Raw genomic sequence first — 16,184 nt, forward strand, 5'->3', positions numbered from 1 at the left:
TTCATCACAGTATGCGAAAGGTCATTTCAAGGTCACGATGGTACTTTAACGTTACACCCTTGTCAGCGAGATACTAAAGAACCTTTCCCTGGATTTTCTTCTTATAAGACGATGAGCTTGGTGTAGGGAAGGCGCAGGGCCTAGTCGATTTGGTGACGTGCGTTTAATTTTCAGGGTCACACCGACACTTTGAATATTTCAGCATGTTAACCTGCATAGTGAGCTTGTCAGGGGGATATCTCAAGAACCGTTCAATGTATTTTCAGTATGTGACACCAAGCTTCATATGGTAAAGGCACAGAACCCAGTTGATTTTGGTGACCTTCAAGTAATTTTCAAGGTTACAGCTACACTGAAGATTTCATTAACCTGCACGTATCAGCGAGATACATCAAGAACCATTCACTGGATATTCTTCAGTTTTGACACCGTGCTTCATCTAAGCAAGTCGAAGGGTCCATTCGATTATGGTGACCTTCGCGTTATTTACGAGGTCACGGCGACACTTTGAGGATTTCAGCATATTAGGATTATCAGCAAGATATCTCAAGAACGGTTCACTGAAGTTTCTTCATAGACATTAACCTATTTCTTTATTACTATTTTTTTGCATATTTCACAAACCATGATATTCATGTCAAGGTCAAAGTGAGTCTTGAAAATATTTGTGTGTTTAAACAGCTACAGGGCCAGATATCAAGACTGGTTGACTGGTCATGTTTTTGTTGACATTTAACTTATCTTAAACCACGACCTTCTTATACTACGACCTTCACTTTCATTACTTTTTAAGTTTGATAATTTGCGGCGATGGATTATGTCACCTTGATGACAACTGCTTGTTACGGTGTAGTTTTGAGTTTCAAACGTTAAGAACAGAATGTCAATAAATCACTTTAGGTAGGGTAAACTTCAAATTCAAAAATATATGTATTTTAATTAGAATTATTGTTTATTTTCCTTTTTCTCCCCATCCACAAGTGTTCCAACGTTCGGTGAGTAGTCAGGTATATTCAACCGTCCACGTGCTGTCTCCACTTTAACGGTATGCCCTTTATCGTAATGGCTCATCAAGTTCACGTCTGATTTCATTTTATTGGCCGGTCGCATTGCCATGGCTACTTAGTTGCATGGTAACATGGGTCAGTATGTGACGTCCCGTGGTTAAAACGCGAAATAGGTAGCACCTATTTAGCACGAACCAGTTCATGATAATCTCTATTTACACAAAAGTATTCACAAAGTAAACAGGCCCCGGGAGGTCAGATTGTGTGAAACGATGCATAGCTTAGGGAGAGGATGGGCGACCATTTATCGCCTCTTGGTGGAACAAGTTCGTTTGTCTCTGATTTTATCACCCGGTGGCAACTTTTCAGATTCGTATAACCTGAAATATACACTAAACCACTTTCACCTGAGTATTACTTGTGATGATCAAGGTTAGAAGTGGTCTTGAGTTACACATGCTTGTCGTAAGAGGTGACTCACGATCGAGTATTTAGGCTCCCAGACTTGGTTGATACACGTCATCGTATCCCAATTGCCTGGATGGTGATCAATGGATTATCTGCTGCAGACTCTATTATTTACAGACCAACACCACATAGCTGGAATATTGTCGCGTGTAAAAACAAAAACAAAAGCTCAACTCCCCTCAAAACAGATAAAATGCTTGTTCGGAATTCTTTTGACATAAACAGGCGTGCTAGGAACTGACAGGGATGTTTGGTTGCTTTTCAGATAATGCAGTCGACGAATAGTCGTATGTGTCTAAAACGTCCATGTATTTTTTTTTGTAAATACCACAGTTGGTGAGAAGAACTCGCTGTGTAGGTATAGTTGAATTACGGACTGGCTTCAGGTTTGTCGAAAAGACAAAAAATATTGGGCATGCTGTATGCCTGGAGACCATGTGTGTTCTGACTTCTTGAAAATGAAACAGGTATCAGCCTCCTGTATGTTACACGCCTGGGTAATAGTCAGTAGTCTATCTCATTCTCCGAGGAAGCTAAAAGTGCGCAAATTCGTCGTCCTCTAGTCCATTCATACCAAACGTGTGTGTAAACAACCTAGATCGGGTAGACGTTCTCGCCAGGATCTATTTAAAGACACGTGGTAAGAGTCACATAACTTGGTGTCGGGAGTTGATCTGGAGTGACAGAATGGAACTAAGATTTTTGTTGTGTGATAATCCATCACTCCAGTCTCCACTCCTTGTTTGCCGTTTGCGCATATAGACTTACCTCTCCATATTGAGCCGAAGTACAGTGTTGCTCCTCTAACCGTTAACACTACCATTCACCGACAAACCTGTCTGTAAACACGAATCCGGGTGGGGATTTGTAGGCTTTGTCAACACAATGACCACCTGTGCTAATTTCAAAACATGAACCGCCACGACCCTTCCTAACTATGACAGGTATCTTCGAAAACATACTCTACCCCATTTTTGAATGGGATATTCTTTTCTTTCTGTGATTGGAAAGTGGTTTTCGTTATACGTGGAGTGTATGTTTAAAAGAATAGCACAAGTGACTGACCCTATGCAATGTTGAGTTGCATGGTACCGCCAAGTGAGTGAGTGAGTTTAATATTGCCGCACACAGCAATATTCCAGCTATATGTTGTTGATCATTGGACTGTCTGACTGTCTGAGATTCGATTATTTGGTTGACGTATGTCATCATATCCCAGTTCTGTAGATTGATGCTCATGTTATTGACCACTGGATTGTCTAATTCTCATACGATTATTTACAGACTGCCGCTATATAGTTGGAACAAACAAATAAAACTTATGATCATATCGCGCACCTGGTCATCATGATCCAGTTTCCAGTAATGTAAAATTGTGGCTCATGCATCTGACTTCATCAGAGGGTTCTTTGTTTTTTGAACGATCAGTAACAAATGATAATACTATATTTAATATTTGATGTTGATTTAAAAATAAAACACGCCAATCCAAAATTGTAGCGCGCTGTGATAAGCAAATTGCATTCTTAAAATTATATGAATTGTTAAGTGTGTTGTGTATGTATTAAAATACATGCCATACCCTGGGGGAGCTGTCGATGTAAGATTAAAACAGTTTTATTATAAGCACGTAATGGTATTTGGGATTAAGATCTCTGCAGCTCTGCCATCCGACGTCAGGGTGTAATGATAGTGTCCACATACTTATAACTTATAGTCATTGCACCGTTGACATAGCTTGATACCTGCTTGTCATCGTCTTCTTCTTCTTATTTTTTTTTAAAAATAAGAGCCAGGTTGCATCTAGTGCAAACAATGAATGCGTAGATACAACTTATAGCCCGTGATATCACTGACTCTTACGTCAAGGACTTATCATATTTACCCATCTATATCTCAGTGAAGACTTCATAATATGATACATACACATCACCCCAGTCGAGAGTAGTTTCGCAATCTAACAATATGTGAGTACTATAAATATAGATCCACGCCCACCTGTAATATGTACCTCTGTCGCTTGCAACACGATTAAAGACATATTACGACAAAAGTTAAAAGTCGTTATACAGTCTGTCTCATAGTCCCTGAACCGCAATACCTCCCCGTCCTCACAGTCCTTTGTGCTATGAAAAGTTCAAAATGAAGACCCGGGTTCGATTCCCAACGTGGGTACAATGTGTGAAGTTAATTTCTGGTGTCCCTGTCGTGATATTGCTGGAATATTGCTGCTAAGATGCTTATTCATTCTAAAGAAAGCAAGTGTAGATTTCATCGGGTTCCAAAGCTCACTGAGGCTCCTTTTCAATTTGACAGATTGGTCACAGGAATGTGGCCAGCAACAGTGCGTATAGTAGCGCTTCGTTTGATCGGCAGTAGTAATGCCAACCTGCTTCTGTCGTCTGAACTTGCCCATTAACCTGCTGTTTCCGTGGTTGCAGACAATCTCATCATAGTTGCTGAAGGAAATCGTTCACAGTATTGCGGATTTTGAGTTGACCGCTGTTGGCGATACTAACTGTGTTCCAGATTCTGTTCCGGTTCCTTCTGCCATGGATTTACCAATCTCTGTCGACGACAAGGTTGTTGTATCATTCAATCAGGGTATGTCTATGCAACAGACAAGACCCTGGAACTTCTTCACCGGCGCTAGTTTAAATGCTCTGGTACACGTTTTGTTGAAAATGACACCGAAGATGAACAGTGCTGATAAACGAACACCCAGTTGGGTCGAACTGGCAATCCACAAACAGGTCTCTAAGATGGATTTGTGTAGTGGTTTGCGGCGTCACAGACAGGGCTACTCATGCCCTACAACGTATTGTGGAAACCTTTACTATTGTCACTGTTTGTCTTCAAATAGAGCTATACACATTCTATTGAATTTTTAACCTGGATTTATTGAACATATTGTGATCGATCTGGTTTTTTTTGTACATTTTGAATTTTCTAAGGTGAACCACTTTTCGTGATTTTGTTAGACGTATTTTGTTTCTACATACGATGAAATAGGCTGTTGTGTGTACTAAACCATTCACTCTGCGAATATTTTAAACAACCTACTTAAATGTACCCTTGGTATGTTATGTAGCTTGTTTAGGTGCAATGCTAACCCGCCATCTCAAAAGAGTTGTGACAAAAATAGAATCATGGCAAAGCCTTGGTCTAAACCCTCTGAGCCTTCTTTATTGTTGCTAGCAAGTTGTGCGGAAAGCTGTATACAATAGAGCATCTAGAATCTTGTCACCAATTGTCAAGGGAGTATTCACGCATGCAAACACACTCGCCTGTGTATATATAAATGCCACGCACACAAAAAAATCAATAATTCAATTGTAATAGTCCAGCTATATCGAAAACATGTGTTTGTGAAACACTATCAAGTACTTATGAAGCTCCGTGTCAGCGTATCCTGTCCCGCCCATTATACTGGACACAAACACACGGAAAGGCAAGTCAACAACGGGAATATATGTTACAAATCCAAATATCAAACTGTATCAGACAACATTGTCACTGATGACAACAGTGATGCCTCGTGATGCCTCCGGAAACAGCTGTATGACGTTTTAAAAAAATATCGTTTCAAGACAAGTAAGTATACACCGAGGAACGGAAGCTGCTGGAATGTGATCTGAAATAAACAGATGTTTTACTGGTCTTATATTTCCACTTGACTTTTGGACGTTACCGGATTATCGATATACCTGGAGGTTAAGCTAAACGTATGGGAGAAATCCCGTTTTACTGTGCCACTCCGAACAGAGATTCCCAGCCATACACATGACATACCGCACAGACATACGCATGCGACGCTATATTTCCTAGGCACATGGCAATAAGAAAAGCAAGACTCGTGGATGTCGATCTATTTAGTGTGAATAACACGACGTTTCGGAGCGTTACGACTGCTCCTTTATCAAGTGGATGGCAGTAGTTGAGTCACATCTAGACTAACAGCTAGTCTCTGAAATGAACATATTTCACTGAAAAAACGTTCATAGTGAAAAAAATAATATAATGAAATGGAGCCCTGAGACTTTCTTCATTTTCAGCCTGAAGCTATGGAAATCTAGACTTGCCACATTTTCTAGACTTGTGTGGGCTTTCTTGGATATATATACTTCTGTACGACAGACTAAGTCACATCGTAAGGGCGGATCAAGGATTTGGAGGGTGGGCTGCACCTAAATCATGTCCAAAGGTGATGGGAAAATGCACCTCAGGAGAGGGGTGGGGTGCGCTCCTCCCTTCTCTTCTCTAGATCGTGGATCCTGAGATACTTATTGTAAACATGATTACCAGATTAAATAGGGCAATAGCGACTTGCCACAGTAACCCGATGGTCACTGGTAGATGGTATTGACTTTGGAGAGGACTGTCACAGATACAGTCTGTACAGAACGTGGTCATGGCAGCGTACAACCGATGATGAGCTTAGTTTATCAGATATTGTATTCCCGAAACGTATAGCAGACAAGGCATGGTGTTTAAATCGAACGAACTAAACAGTCACATTACTATTATAACATGTAGCTGTCAAATAGACTTGGCATACGTAAAAGCATCACGGAGAATGCGCATTGGACCCACGATCACAGTTTCTGGTTCTCCGAAGACGCAACTATGCACAACGATTTGAACTTTTTGTTCAAGATACATTTCGTTCATTTTCAGCACATTGACTGACCAGGAAAGATCAAGAATGACCACATTATTAATACTGGTTTTTTTTCCAAATCCAAAAATCACCTTTTTGCACGGGATTCGACTGTTCTCGCATATTCAATCTCACACGCAGTATTATCAAGGGGACTTGTTTTGTCAATACATCCCTGCACCGTACATATATATTGCTTACAGTCTTGCACGTGTTACCCGTAACACAATACTTTTTGACGATCGACTAAAAACGTAGACACGAAGAAACATAAAACCTACCAGATAGGTTATATTGGACTTACAATACAGATCGTATACTTAGTACATAAAACCGTTCAATCCCCAGCACAGAATATCTCATTCATCGTACACTTATTTGTCTCGACGGCGTAAAGTTCGGTGGTCCCAAAAATGGAAATTTAACCGATTTCTGAAACCGACAAAAAATGAAATTGTAATACACTTGTCATTTAATTAGTTACAGTAGCAATAATGAAATGAAAATTGTTTACTGAGTGAGAGAGATTTGCTTTCTTCAAGTCAGATTTGAAAGTATCAAATCATAATTTTCTTGCCAAATTAATGTTCTGACAATGACGGTTTGATCCATCATGAATACTGACGTCGATAGGTAAGCAAACAAGCAATAGAAATATCCAGGCTACCTTATAACATATGCATGGCATATATCGAGTTTGAATTGGAGTTCACTTTACCTCTGAACATATGTTTACTTACAGAGGATTTGTCAATACCCTGTCACGTGGGTGAGGGATAAACATCCTGTTTATGCTTCAGGGCTACTTAGGGTCAGTAGGCTGTGACTACAGGGATGAACGGGGTTTTCGTTTATTACAGTTTTTTCGGTATTGTATTGCGTTTTAATATTTCATATGTTATCATTTTCAGTTATTCATATAATTTTCACGGGATTTTGTTATCAAAAAGTCAAATATAGAGTCTTGTTACTCTATGGATTATACTGTCCCTACTTATGAATTACTACCGTATGATAGCTAGATGATATTTAACGTGTTTACATTGCACAAACCAATGACATAGCTAATGACATTCAAATATTATCGCTTACGTTACCATATGAAAAATAGCAATTTTCGTTTGAGTGGTGCAATTTCTTTTCTGTAAATGCTGGTTGAAGGCAATATCTGGAAGTTTGGAATTTGACTTTAAATCATGATATCCTGATATCCTGATATATAGTGTCAAATCAGTAGAACCTGATCTATAGTGACTAAATGGAATATTGACTCAGTCGCAGCTTGCAGCGGTAGTATAAGGTCATATTATCTGTGTTGACAGTTTGAAGGTGACTTTCGGGGTTTTCACAGGAGTGAGGGAGTTTAGTTTTACGCCACTTTTAGCAATATTTCAGCAACAGCAGGATGGGGACATCAGTGTCCTCTCATTCTGCCTACAGCTAAAAACATCATAAGTCATAGTCTGTTGGTCACATGCGTGTAGGCAGAATGAGAAAGCAATAGATAATACTTGACCCAACTTCCCCATAAGAAAAGAATGGAAGAGCTTGTTTTTTATAATTTTTTTGTTTTCGGGTTTTGTTTGAGTTTGAGTAATTATTTTATTTTTAGATATAACAACCAGGCTAGTGTCTCTCTAAATACCTATGAGATTTGTGGTATACAAATGTCTATATTTCATTTATAATCATGTCACCTACTACTAATAAATTATAGAAAACAATCAAGGTTGTGTTCTGTCATTGTCATGGGCAAGTCCATTTCTAAATTAGGGGTGGTCTGATTTTTCTCATTCTGACGGCACTTTTATTATATCTGTAGGCAGAATGAGAGTAAACCGGTACATCAGAAACTGGCTTCACATTTTGTTTCCACGTGAGGAATCGAACCTGGGTCTTCGGAGCGAACGCTTTCACTTCTAGGTTACCCGACCATCCCTTTTCGTCTGAAGGTAACGTTAACGTTTGTCACTTAAAAATTATACGACACAGCATTGTTCGAAACAGACTCCTATAGACAATCCACTCCTCTTGCAGCGCCTTACCCAGTTTGGTTATTGTAGGTGGTGACCTTTCACGTCGCCTTCCGCGTCCCATCGTGTATGATATGATGGAAAGGTCAGTACACGCGTCTGGCTATTGTATTCTGAGGATGTTTTGTTACATCAGATAGTCAGACCCGATACGTGGACGAGCGTTACTGTCCTGAAAGGAATAAGACGTTTTTAAATGGGGTTCCTTTTGTACTCTGTCTCCACGATGAACAATATAAGGGTGTTGGTGTTGTGGTGATGGAGTAGGTCGTTTTTAGGATAACAAAAGAGACATTTGCCTTTCTACACCAGCTTACAGACTGGACTGGGTGTGTGGAAGGACGTCTTCTTCAAAGTGGTTCATAGTAAGGATGGTGAAAAGATGAGGTCCCAGCTTCTAGGGTGCTGAAAACGTCTAACTCAGGTCTCAACTGGAAGTTCAATTCAGTCACTATCTGTGGCAAGTAGTGGATTGAGGACACATTCTACCCCAGGTCCACTGGAAGCTCAATTCAGTCACTATCTGTGGCAAGTAGAGGATTGAGGACACATTCTACCCCAGGTCCACTGGAAGCTCAATTCAGTCACTATCTGTGGCAAGTGGTGGATTGAGGACACATTCTACCCCAGGTCCACTGGAAGCTCAATTCAGTCACTATCTGTGGCAAGTAGTGGATTGAGGACACATTCTACCCCAGGTCCACTGGAAGCTCAATTCAGTTACTATCTGTGGCAAGTAGTGAATTGAGGACACATTCTACCCCAGGTCCACTGGAAGTTCAATTCAGTCACTATCTGTGGCAAGTAGTGGATTGAGGACACATTCTACCCCAGGTCCACTGGAAGCTCAATTCAGTTACTATCTGTGGCAAGTAGTGAATTGAGGACACATTCTACCCCAGGTCCAATGGAAGCTCAATTCAGTCACTATCTGTGGCAAGCAGTGGATTGAGGGCACATTCTACCCCAGGTCCAAGGGGGACATTGTGGGACGTACCATTGTTGAATGACTTACAATGATGAAGTGCAATTCAGAACTTTGACTTGTAAATGACAGTCGCACAGTATTGGTGGGTACCATGTAACCGTATTATCAGTCTGTACAGTTCTATAAAATCTATATTATTCATAAACATTTCAGTAGATGGATGAATTCGTTACTATGGAGGCGTAAAGTATCTCGCCAACATTTCACTATCATCCATCTATCATTAGTGCAGAATATTTTCAAATAATGTAAAGTCATGAAGAGATGTACCTAAACCCTACCATACTTTTTACGGCACTGGTGTGAGTGAGTTTGGTTTTACGCCGTCTTTAGCAATATTCCAGCAATATCACATCTGGGCACACCAGAAATGGGTTCCAAACATTGAACCAATGTGGAGAATCGAACCCGGTCTTCGGCGCTTTATCCGCAAGGATACTCCACAGCCTCATTGTTATTAACGTCTGAGCGTCAAGATCTCATGGACTACTGAATATCTTTGCTTTGAATCTGATGTCATAGAGGCATAACCGCACGCACACTGGCACATACGATCGCGTGCACTCAAGCACGTGCGAACGCCTATGCTCACACAACAACAGTCGATTGAGCAAATGGTTTCGCTCCACAAGTCATATTTGACCTTTGGATCATAGGCAACTATTAAACATGCAGTAGTCAAATATACTGAACAGCCAAAGAAATTTAAGTTTCGAAAAAAATGAAATCTCATGAAAGTAAGCGATCGTGTTTATGTCTTCTATTTAAAATCTTGACAAAACACTAAACGCCTTAACACTAAACGCCGGAATTTAAGCGTTATGAGAATGCGTTTCCTCCGTTAAGAGGTGGGGAGAAAACACATGTACTGGGGAGTCTTGAAGACAACCTCGTCAGTACGGGTCCCTGAGACGTCAGCAACACCAGAGCTAAACAAGTAGCAATCATTGACCATTTCCATAGTCGATCTCTGTATCTACAGTTACAACCGATGAGGACTAACAGTGTGTCGAGCTGTACACGCACTGCAGGTGGTGTGACGGTAGACCCAATAGCCAACAGTTGACAGACACAGTGTTAAAACTATGAACAGTTTCCACACACTGAATGAAACAATAAAAGTCTGCTGACATCTACATTTTTATCAAAATAATCCAAATATTTGAAGAGACGTTGGCATCCATGATAATTTTGTTGCCAGCACGATTCAACTAAGTGATCCACTAACCCTAAATGGTGGACACTTAGACCTTTGACATTATCTTGCGCCACATGTTTGCTGTGATCATGGGGACGTTGGTGTCCTTCTATTGCAGTCAAGCTGCCCTGGGGGTGCATAGCAGGTCAAATGATGCATGTTTCACCCCGTGACAATCCACGCGAGTTCAACTGACGCCATTTTTCAGTTCTGAAGCACATTTCCACGTCAGACCTAAGACATCCCAACCCTCGATTGTCCTGTGAAACTCAAAAGCTTTTGTTTGAAACTATGTCCGTCAACAATACCGTGCTGAAGCCATGATTTACGTAAAGACACTCATGCCCGAAGTCGCAATGCTTTCATACTGCCTTACCGTGTCGGTTGAGTGAGCACAAGTAGCTGACCTTCACCTTTGAGAGAGAGCAATGCGCCAGTAGGCCTGCGGTTGCAGTGTCGATCGGGTGGATAATATTACCCTTGCCGCGCCACCAGAAGCGAAACTTACCTATACTTCCAGGTCGGTAATTTCCCATATCTTTTCTAAATGATCATCTATATATGACTTGAATAGTGTTGATATACTCTTCATAAATGTGCGAACATTCTCACAAGGACTCTCAGCTTTGTTGTCACAGAGACTATAGAATAGATGTCAAGTTGGCACACCTTTATTTGTGCGTCATTCTTCTCATCTGTTTTACTCATTTTTTTTCTTCTGTTCGCTATACTCGGTTACAATTTTGAGACTTGCAAATGTTAATTTACGCATTGTGTCTTTTCATGTCAATTTGTGCATGTTTGTGATTATATAAATAGAACTTAAATACCTTTAAACCTTTTCCAAAAGTTTGTAGGTTTCATACAGTGTGTTGAATTACTTTGTGAGAACAGGTCGTTATAGAAGGAATCGTAGCGGACTTGGAAAAAATTATGGACCTCAAGTACAACTGCTCAGTCATCTGCCCAGAAAAAGCACACCCTATATGTGACTCGCCGATCTGTACATACGCATTGTTTTGTAATATTCAGTCTAGAATGCACGTTCCCTGTTTATGTCCTGGAAGTTTTACGTCAATGTTTCCCCATTTATTCGTTATCACACTACAGCAGCTGAAACATGTAGTTCGATCTCCCCTGTTATCCTCGTTATTGTCTGCATTGAAACCTAGACATAATGATAGTGAAAGAGATTACGCTCGGAATGACCGCCTGAGGAATATACTCTCATCAGTCACAAAGTTTGTCATTATGAGCTTACCTCTTACCCACGGCCGCGTCGTTGGAATATTTTCATGGCGTTCGGTGATTTCAGTTGACACTCTATATGGGTAACGTGTCAATGTTTAATGTCAGTAACGAAACTATATTGCCCGAGACAAATGTTTCGTCTCAAAATATACATAGTTTTGACAGAAACAAATAATTCCTTCGGGCTTTAGGGCTGGGTGGAAGGGAAAATAATGCGTTTCAGGGACTGGGAGACAGACAAGTACGTGGGCGGAAACGGGATCATATCATTGGTGATATTTTCTCGGAATGGTTCGTTCTTGTGCGTATGCCTTCAACGCTTGTGGCGTCGTTTCGACATATCGTTACTTAAGTATCAAATTATTACTCCTTCTTAAGTGTCCCAGTTCTGGACAGCGAGGTTGGATGCCCCTCAAGGATTAATCTGTCTAATAACAAAAGCCAAGCCTACCTGACCCGTGCGGTTTTTTTACGTTTCAGCTGCATAAAGACATTCATGTCGCAACGCCTGGGAAAGATACGTGCGGCCGTGCATACATTATCAGGTGTGATCGACAAGTTGTCACTCAGAACAATATAATGATGCATATAAGCTTCCAGCCACTCCCGCTGATTGTTGAGCGTAATGACGTTGCTGGTTCCCACGTTGTCAACCTCCAGCATATTAATTGTTTCTGATCCCCTCCCCATACCTGTCAAAGAGTGGTCACATTGTCAGTTTCGTCACGTCAAAGAATACCGTCTCTCTTAACGCCGGATTTAATGTTGGGTCTTTTTCTCTCTTTCAATTCCCATCTCTACCGTCTCTCTCGACTAACAACTAGTCTCTCAAATGAACATATTTTACTGAAAAAAGGTCAGTAAAATATATAATGAAAAGGAACCCTGAGATTTTCTTCATTTCTTGAAGGTGTGACTTGAAATCTAGACTTACCACATTTTCTAGACTTTCGTGGACTTTCTTGGATATATTTTCTTCAGGGTCTATATGACAGACTACCGTTCCTCTGGACATCACATTTAACGTTGCATCTCTCCCATCACTTTTACTCAGTATCACTTTTTACCATCCCTCTTAACACAACATTTAATGTTGCACCACCACCCTCTCTCTCTCTCTACTACATTTAATGTCGCACCCCTCTCTCTACCATCTCTCTTAACTCATTTAATGCTGCACCCTCTCTCTACCGTCTCTCTTAACACCACATTAAATGTTGCAACCCCTCTCTCTTAACACCACATTTAATGTTGCAACCCCTCTTTCTACCGTCTCTCTTAACACGGCATTTAATGTTGCACCCCTCTCTCTCTCTCTGTCGACCCTGTTAACATCACATTTATTGTTGTACTCCCTCTCTCTACTGTCTCTCTTAACACGGCATTTAATGTTGCACCCCTCTCTCTCTCTGTCGACCCTGTTAACATCACATTTATTGTTGTACTCCCTCTCTCTACTGTCTCTCTTAACACCACATTTAATGTTGCACACCCCTCTTTCTACCGTCTCTCTTAACACGGCATTTAATGTTGCACCCCTCTCTCTCTCTGTCGACCCTGTTAACATCACATTTATTGTTGTACTCCCTCTCTTTCTACCGTCTCTCTTAACACGGCATTTAATGTTGCACCCCTCTCTCTCTCTGTCGACCCTGTTAACATCACATTTATTGTTGTACTCCCTCTCTTTCTACCGTCTCTCTTAACACGGCATTTAATGTTGCACCCCTCTCTCTCTCTGTCGACCCTGTTAACATCACATTTATTGTTGTACTCCCTCTCTCTACTGTCTCTCTTAACACCACATTTAATGTTGCACACCCCTCTTTCTACCGTCTCTCTTAACACGGCATTTAATGTTGCACCCCTCTCTCTCTCTGTCGACCCTGTTAACATCACATTTATTGTTGTACTCCCTCTCTTTCTACCGTCTCTCTTAACACGGCATTTAATGTTGCACCCCTCTCTCTCTCTGTCGACCCTGTTAACATCACATTTATTGTTGTACTCCCTCTCTCTACTGTCTCTCTTAACACCACATTTAATGTTGCACACCCCTCTTTCTACCGTCTCTCTTAACACGGCATTTAATGTTGCACCCCTCTCTCTCTCTGTAGACCCTGTTAACATCACATTTATTGTTGTACTCCCTCTCTTTCTACCGTCTCTCTTAACACGGCATTTAATGTTGCACACCCCTCTTTCTACCGTCTCTCTGAACCCGGCATTTAATGTTGAACCCCTCTCTTTCTACCGTCTCTCTGAACCCGGCATTTAATGTTGGATCCTCCTCTTTCTAACGTCTCCTTTAACACGACATTTAATGTTTGATCTCCCTCCTCCACGACACTCACGTTCTGCCATTTGTTCCAGTTAGTCTCTGAGAATTTTATGCACTTTCCAATGACTGTTACTTTGCGTGAGACGTGTAGCCCAACGAGAAATGCCACACGCCTAATGGTGATGTAAAACTCAGATATGCCATTGAGAACTGACATATGGCCTTATTTCATGGTCATTGGTGACCGTAACGGGTTCATTTAGCAATAACTCAACCCCGTTGGGTTCATTACAAACGGGATGCTTTCACTTGCTGAAGGGGTCGTTGTCGGCACAGGTGCTAGAGACATGTGCCCCAGGTACATTTCTGTAGCATATACAAAAACGTACCATTGGATGTGTCCATTCTGCCTCGTGCCGTTTTCGTGATCGGATATGTCATAATGTTGCATTAGATTACGTTATAACTCATATAAAAAAGTACCACACACAGTAAAGAATGTTTTGCGATGGACAGTACCACTCGCAATCAGCTACACGGGAATAATACGGGTATTAACTTTTGCAATACTAGCAACTAGTCTCTGAAATGAACATTTTTCTGAAAAAAGTTCTTAGTTACAAAAAATATAATGAAATGGTGATTTGAGACTGTCTTCATTTTCAGAGACTAAACAAATCTGAGAGATAAGAGATTCTTATCACCCATTACTGACATGCTTCCGAAGCTAAGCAAATGTAGACTTGCCACATTTTCTAGACTTGCGTGGGCTTTCTTGGATATACGTGTATTTGCTTCAGAGTCTGTACGACAGACTAGGCTTCTGGTTGCGGTATATGGATTCGTCAGCCGTTACGGGTTCTATGGGAGGGGGAGCTGAGTCTCTTCATCGTTATCAAACGAATCTCCTCTTCCATTTAGTGACCCGTCGCAGGGTACTGGAGCATGGCTCGGATCTACCAGTGCGGCTATTCAGGCAGCGACACAACTGGTTGTTTTATAATACTCACGGGCTTACCACATGACATACGTGCGAGTATCCTCCTGGGGCCGAACGACACGTCCAAGGCCACATTGTTGCAGTATTCCGAGAACTTGTAGATGTGAAGCTTCTTGGCTAACTGGTATTCAGGGACAGTGGAGTAGCCTAGTGGTTAAAGTGCACGTTGAAGACACAGGTTCGATTCCCCATCTTGGTACAATACGTGAAGCTTATTTCTGGTGTCCCCGCTAAATGCGGCGTAAAACTAAACGCATTCACTGTTCTTACACAACGAGTTTGCCCTATCAGCGATCACTATACGGATATGATTCTATGAGAGATAATCTTTCTTGAACTTCATTTAGAACGAACGTTCTGTCGAACTGAATAAGGGATTACTCAAAACCCCTCAGTACATGACTGTAAAGCCAGCATGAATTTACACTACAGTGTCGATGAGCAGTGAGGTAGCCTACTGGTTAAAGCGTCCGCTCATCACACCAGACACCCGGGTTCTGTTCCCCATATTGAACATTGCTGAAAGCGACGTAAACCCTAATCCACTCACTCGTAATGAGGATTGGGTGGTCATTAATTCATGCGTATGTGAGGGTTCTTCTGCTATCAGTCACTCGTTATCCTGTCCGTAAAGGTTCCGGATGAAGATTCGCTTTCTGCAAAGTCACGCTTGCAGTAAGAGGCCTCTGAAGGGATCGGCTGGTCGGATTGTTTGTTGATGTCGTCATGGTATCTGTGTAGATTGATGCTCTTGATGTCAATCACTTGACAGTCTGGCCCAGACTTGATTTTGTTCAGACGGTCGCTGCAAAATTCGACTAACAAACAAACAGACAAACAAACAAACAAGCAAACCGTATGTCTATATCCAAATCACGGATGGTCAAATTTGGTGATCGACTTGGTAAACTGCGTGACATCGTACACAGCGTTAATCGTTGCTGACAATATCAATCACTGGATTTTCTGATCCAGTCTAGGCTCACAGCCGTCTGTCATATAGCTAAAATCGCCGTTAAACAACAAACGAAATACATTCAAGTTAGTACGTTGAACACAGTGTTGATTTATTTATGACTCTCTCACGGTTGAAGGATGAGAGACCGACAACATAATTATAACTGGTATATTCAGCAACAAAGAGAGAAAGAAACTGTAGTCTGTATCATCATGCAGATCGCAAATACTGAAACGTGTGTTGTACAACATATATTTAATATTTCACATGACTTACCTGTCAAACAAAACGCAGCAACAATATTTATAACATTGCTTTAAATGAGTCATAAAATGCGTTA

At 41.2% G+C, this 16,184-nt stretch overlaps 1 protein-coding gene across 3 annotated transcripts in view; it reads left to right on the forward strand.

Moving 5' to 3' along the window:
• Positions 1-10,732: 10,732 nt before the first annotated feature.
• The window catches only part of LOC137283267 (uncharacterized), a 133,756-nt gene continuing 128,304 nt past the window's right edge, over positions 10,733-16,184 (forward strand). For 2 of the 3 annotated variants that reach the window (XM_067814695.1, XM_067814700.1), the window contains exon 1: positions 10,733-10,874. The gene's annotated coding sequence lies outside the window, so the exon portion shown is untranslated. The remainder of the gene's footprint in view (positions 10,875-16,184) is intronic. The other variant, XM_067814698.1, reaches the window with a different exon arrangement.

The sequence above is a fragment of the Haliotis asinina genome, chromosome 5 (genome assembly GCF_037392515.1).
Source record: "Haliotis asinina isolate JCU_RB_2024 chromosome 5, JCU_Hal_asi_v2, whole genome shotgun sequence".
NCBI classification, from domain to species: domain Eukaryota; kingdom Metazoa; phylum Mollusca; class Gastropoda; order Lepetellida; family Haliotidae; genus Haliotis; species Haliotis asinina.